Genomic DNA, 5,000 nt, shown 5'->3' with positions numbered 1-5,000 from the left:
CAAAGGTGACTTTGATCCTGTTCTTAACTTTGTATCAATTGGACCTGAAGAGGTATGAGAATACGAAAGCGTTAGTCCAAGAATTTAGTTTTTCTGATCCTTCCTCCAGCATAGTGCCAAATTTATATATCGCATGCCTCAGCGATAGATCGTCAATATATATATATATATATATATATATATATATATATATATATATATATATATATATATATATATATATATATATATATATATATATTTCGGTGAAGGTAGCGACGGCCAGTAATAAGCGTACATTTCATAGTGTGGACAAGAAAGTGTTTGTTCATGATCTCCTCTTTATTCTCGACGTTTTGTGATTCTTAATCACATTGTTAAGGGCTAAAAATAAAACATTTACAAAAATATGGAGAAACAGTTTAATTTTTTTACAAATTCATTTAAAGCCAAAAAAATCAGTTAAAAATCAAATGAAAATTAAAAGGAAAAATATATATGCATCAGACAGATAAGTGGAACCAGCCTTTCAGAAGCGTAATGAGAAATTGAATGCCAACAACAGAAAGAAAACAACCAAAGAAGGCCTGCCAGATATAATTGAACTGAAGAAGTATGGGCTTGTTAACGACGGAAATAGTCGTTTGATCAATATTGACTTAAGAAGAGGTAAGTCATGGTTATTTGACACTTGACCAATGATGGTAAAACCTTTGTTGTTGATATTTTGGCTTGCTTTTCCACTTCAAAGATCCACTTCCTTACATGACCTTTGGTGTTTTATATAAATATATTTGCCCAAAGGGTAACTCTGGGATCTATGTAGGATCTACCAAGAGACAGTTAAAGGTTAGAATTGATTTCCATAAAGGTGTTAGCTATCGATCAGGTTGCAGAATATCCAATCCTGAATATTCAAATATTCGTAATCATGCCAAAATAGGAAAACAAAACATTGACAACAAAGAAGTTTCCAAATATATCTGGCGCCTCAAAACGATTATGTGAGGGATTTAAAACCATGAGTGGGTATCGCAGATCTGTTGGTGGACGTCAGCAGACTTAGAGAGACTATGTTATGTCCTGAAAAGTGGCCTTGGCAACTACCCGTGTCTACAAAAATCACACGCCCATACCTGCATCATGCAGAAAGAAAATATTTGGGATATGCAACTTTCAAATTTTTTGGCTACTGACAACCATTCGCACATTTCGTTGCAGCAGCCCTGAATTTGGAATGATAGTAACTTTAGTGCGGCCAATGGGCATCAGTAATTGGCTAGAGAGGTTGATGGTTGAGGTGTAAGTGATGGGTGGTATTTATGGAGAGTTGATGGCTTTGTCGCCGCAGCGGTATATCAGGGGGTGGGCCTCTGTGCACTACCACATTCACGTCAGCTTTGGTTGATGTTGAATAGTTATCCATTTCGGCAGGAGTGGAGGCATTGATGGAGGTCTTGAAGGCATTGAAGTGGCTGTCCATGAGGGAGTCTACTTTAGTTATCAGATACTTCATTGGCCAATTATTAACATCGAGGATGGCAGCACGCACAGGTTTGGGTATGTGTCATACTCAAAGGGCACCAAGTAGATTTATTTCAAGAGAAGTGCCGTCTGCGGCAGGTTATATGCAAATGATATTTGTTGTTTTACTGAGGGGGAGCAAAGCCTTTTGGTTGAGAAAATTTGCAATGCGGACGGCCAGTAATGGAAAGTACTTCTCTAGAAGTTATGTTTTTAATGCGTACACGTTATTTGAATATCCCCATGCTGGTCCATCAAATCTTAGGTTTCCTGGAAACTGTCCTCGGAGATTGCTACAAGAACACAATCTGCTTTGTTGCTAAATCAAGTAATGCCCTTGATGTGAAACTGGAACTCAGCAATCTGGAACCAGGCGAATGCTTCTCCGCTTGGGAAGGATAGTATTTACATTGAGTCAGACTGTGCCGAAGAGGTAGGTTCGCTGGGCGGATCTTCAAATAGTAGGACACAGCAGTGAAGAGGCAAGAGGAAGAGAATGGACACTCCGCTATTCACCAATGTGCGAGGTGCCAGTTATTTGATAACGGAGAGACGAGGTGAATGCAACTAAACTTTATTAAACAATAATCAAGTTTTTATATAGAGCCCTCCGAGCAACAACATCACTAAAATTCAAACATGAGAAAGTTTGTACTAGCATGAAAAGGTAAGCTGGTCTATCACCAGTGCAGAGAAGATCAAATAATAAGTGTAAGAGCGTGTTTGAAAGGCAATGGGTACCTCCCCCCCTTCACCGTCCTAAAAAATCAGGTCATCTTGCAGGAGATAAGCAGGCAGGTTGTAGGTGATCAATGAAGACCCACTCTTCTTTGCCACGAATGGTAATTAAGAAAGCCTTAGGATTGTGATTGAACACGAGGAGAGGGACAGAGATAGGAGGCATTAGATGTTGGCTGCTAATGGTATTGCTAAGGAAAATTTTTATTGCAGAGTGCAAATATGTTGGAATGTGTTGTTCAGCTGAGGGCTAGTAAGTCTGGCAACACGGAGTAAACTTTCCCACAACCTGACATGACTGCTGGATATTGTTGGAGGAGGTTTTTAGGAGTGGTCCTTAGTCTCTGGAGGGCCCAGAGAAGTGGAGTAAACCAGTTCGAAACATCACAACTAAATATCAAAGCTACTTTGAGGGTGCGATGAAACTGTTCAAGAAGTCTGTAGGCAGCAAGGTTGTAGGCAGTTGTCTGATGTAGGGTGATGACCAGGACATATGGAAACAATATCCATAATTGAGAGTTGAAATGGGTACCCCTCTCAGAAGTAACATGATCAAGGATTACAAATCTCACTGTCCACCTGAGAGGAAGGCAGATGTACTTTATGTGGATGTTGCAGTTTCCTAGGAATGACCCCAGGACAACGAGTGGAGTGGTCAAAGGCCAATAAACATATAACAATGTCATTTTGATTTGTTTAAGGGACCTATTATGTCAACATGAATGTGGGCCAAACCACACGGAGTTTGAGGACAAATGCGCACTCCAGAATTCGTATATCAGTATATTTTTGAAGTTTAGCATAAAGTTCAGGTGGCAATCCAAACTTTGGCATCCTTAACAATAACGTGCTAAATGAACTTCATCTTCACTAGCTTTGTGGTAAATCAGCATGAAGGATGGGAAAGGCTATGAATGAAGTCAAAACACTTATTGGGGCATGGGAGCATGTATCCACAGTCATGACTCTACCAATACCGAGATCACACAGAAGGGTGGCATTGGAGCCGTCGAAAGGCGATGGCTTCCATATGGAGGGATATGCAGGATATCCTACATGCCTGGTACTCTGGATCTTTTCGTTGTGTTCTACCCAGATATTTATTCGAATTAGGCCATTGATTATCACAGGAATATGTTGATGGATGCTATTGTATACAGCAACTGAAGAGAGATGTCTGTATTGACAGTCAGACCAGGCATAGGACTGTTTATTAAAGTCTTGCACCAGAAACATGGGGTATGAATGGCGTACCTTGTAAAAAATGGCTAAAGTCATGGACAACCAAATGCTCTGCCAGCATTTTGCAGTCGAAGGAACAGTAGTTGGAGTTCATCTTGGATTTTCTTCGGAACAAGGCTAATAAATGGGGCAAATAGTTGATCCCCTGCTCGAGCACTGCACCAATAGCAACGTCGCTGGCATCAGTGAAGAAAATAATGAATGGCATACTTTCTAAAAAGTGGCTAAAGTCATGGACAACCAAATGCTTTGCCAGCAATTTGCAGTCGAAGGAACAGTAGTCGGAGTTCATCTTGGATTTTCTTCGGAACAAGGCTAATAAGTGTGGCAAATACTTGACCACCTCCTCGAGCACTGCACCAATAGCAACGTCGCTGTCATCAGTGAAGAAAAAAACAGGGGCATGTGGCATAGGAAAGTGAGAGCAGCAATGGTTGATAGGGCATTCTTTGTGTTGTAGAGGCCCCTTCTTGAAAGGGACTCCACATCAGGTCTTTTGGATTGCCCTTGAAGAAGGTGTAGAGAGAGTTAAGTTTGGTGGCGTTTGTTGCAAGGAACGGTTGATAAAAGTTGATCATGCCCAAGAACTTTTGCATTGCTTTGATGATCGAGGGTGCGAGGGAGTTCTTAACAGCTTCTATGTTCTCAGGGAGGGGGTGGATGCCTTCAAGAGTAATACAGTGCCTTAAGAACAATACTTAGTTTGCGCCAAAGATACACTTGTCATACTTGATAACAAGCTCGATCTGTTGTAGGTGGTCAAGAACTATGCGTAGGTGACAGAGGTGTTCTGTTTTGTAGGCACATACCTTACGAAGAAGGAGAGGTTGCCTAAGATGCCATCCATAGGCTGTTGATAAGTAGCCCTAGCATAAGGAAGGCAAAAAACAAAAGTAAATGAAGTTGTATGTACTGAAAGGGGGTCGTAATGGCAGTCTAGGGAATGTCTTCTGGGTCTATGGGCAGGTGATAATACTGTTCAGGAGGTTGATCGTGGAAAAAATCCTCACTTTATGCAAGTAGGATGTAGAGGCTGTAATGTTGGGGAGGAGTTAGTCTTCTGGTTCTGCCTGAATGTTCAGATGCCTGTAATTCTCACAAGGGTGTAGGGAGCCATCTTACCTCAGGACAAAATGTAAGGGTAACGACCATGAGCTTGAGGCCTTCTGGCAAAGACGCTTTTCTTCTATTTTGGCGAACATTTGTTTAGTGGCTGCCTAACAATTCGGTGTCACACTTCTGAATATGGCCTATACTGTGGGCCCCATCATCTTGATATGGTGATAAATACCATATTTGGCGGGACCCGTGGGCGTTTGGTGAAGTTCTGGATGGAAGACTGCCAGGTACAGCGTGAGGAGGTGGGCGTAGCCATCTGTGGGTGTGTTGATGTAAAGCGTAAGGTCTTGAAGTAGAAGAGGTTTCGATGACAACAAGTCTGCGTTAACTAATCTTTGATGAGTCACATCAATCAGGAGATGGAAATGTGCGATGACATCCGCACCAAATAGCAGCAG

At 41.5% G+C, this 5,000-nt stretch overlaps 1 protein-coding gene across 2 annotated transcripts in view; it reads right to left on the bottom strand.

Annotated features, from left to right (window-relative positions):
- The window catches only part of LOC137655721 (uncharacterized), a 33,571-nt gene that overhangs the window by 25,641 nt on the left and 2,930 nt on the right, over positions 1-5,000 (bottom strand). The window lies entirely within an intron of this gene.

The sequence above is a fragment of the Palaemon carinicauda genome, chromosome 16, assembly GCF_036898095.1.
Source record: "Palaemon carinicauda isolate YSFRI2023 chromosome 16, ASM3689809v2, whole genome shotgun sequence".
Classification (NCBI taxonomy): domain Eukaryota; kingdom Metazoa; phylum Arthropoda; class Malacostraca; order Decapoda; family Palaemonidae; genus Palaemon; species Palaemon carinicauda.
This window is presented reverse-complemented; position numbering and strand designations above follow the sequence as displayed.